The sequence below is a fragment of the Zea mays genome, chromosome 1 (genome assembly GCF_902167145.1).
Source record: "Zea mays cultivar B73 chromosome 1, Zm-B73-REFERENCE-NAM-5.0, whole genome shotgun sequence".
NCBI lineage: Eukaryota > Viridiplantae > Streptophyta > Magnoliopsida > Poales > Poaceae > Zea > Zea mays.
In genome coordinates this window covers 249365061-249365796 of record NC_050096.1, presented here as the reverse complement: position 1 = coordinate 249365796, position 736 = coordinate 249365061, and positions in this window count along the sequence as shown.

Below are 736 nucleotides of genomic sequence, written 5' to 3'. Positions count from 1 at the left end.
TCGCAGGTCGCAGCCATGTCCCTCCCCTAGCCACTTGGCACAGGGCGGACGGACGAATACCAAAGCAGCGAGCGTTGAACGGGCACGCACGGCGCCGAAGACGAATTCGCTGCACAAGACAGAGGTGGAAGAAGGGAGACGAGGAGGCTCACCGCGGAGAACGAGGGCGTCATGGACGGACGGCGGGCGCGCGCGACGGAGCTCGGCGTGGACGGACGGCGGGCGCACGCGACGGAGCTCGGCGTGGACGGACGGCGGGCGCGCGCGACGGACGGCGGGCGTGGACGGACGGGCGCACGCGACGAACGCCGAGGGCAGGCGGGGGCGCGACGCACGGCGAGGGCAGGCGGGGCGCGCGCGACGGACGGGCGCACGCGACGGAGAGTGCGGCGGCGAGGGGAGTGCGGCGTGCGGCGGCGAGGGGAGGGTCGGGCGTGCGAGCGCGCGACGCACGGCGAGGGCAGGCGGGGGCGCGCGCGACGGACGGGCGCACGCGACGGAGAGTGCGGCGGCGAGGGGAGTGCGACGGCGAGGGGAGTGCGGCGTGCGGCAGCGAGGGGAGGGCCGGGCGTGCGAGCGCGCGGCGATGGGAGTGCGGCGGCGGCGCTCAAAACAGAGAAAGGAGCGAGAGGGAGAGAGAAGGTGCGAGCGCGCGACCGAGACGATTTAGGGCTTTTATTTTCATCGGCCGCATTGAGGCCGACGAAAATAGATGTCGTATTTTCGTCGGCCCCAC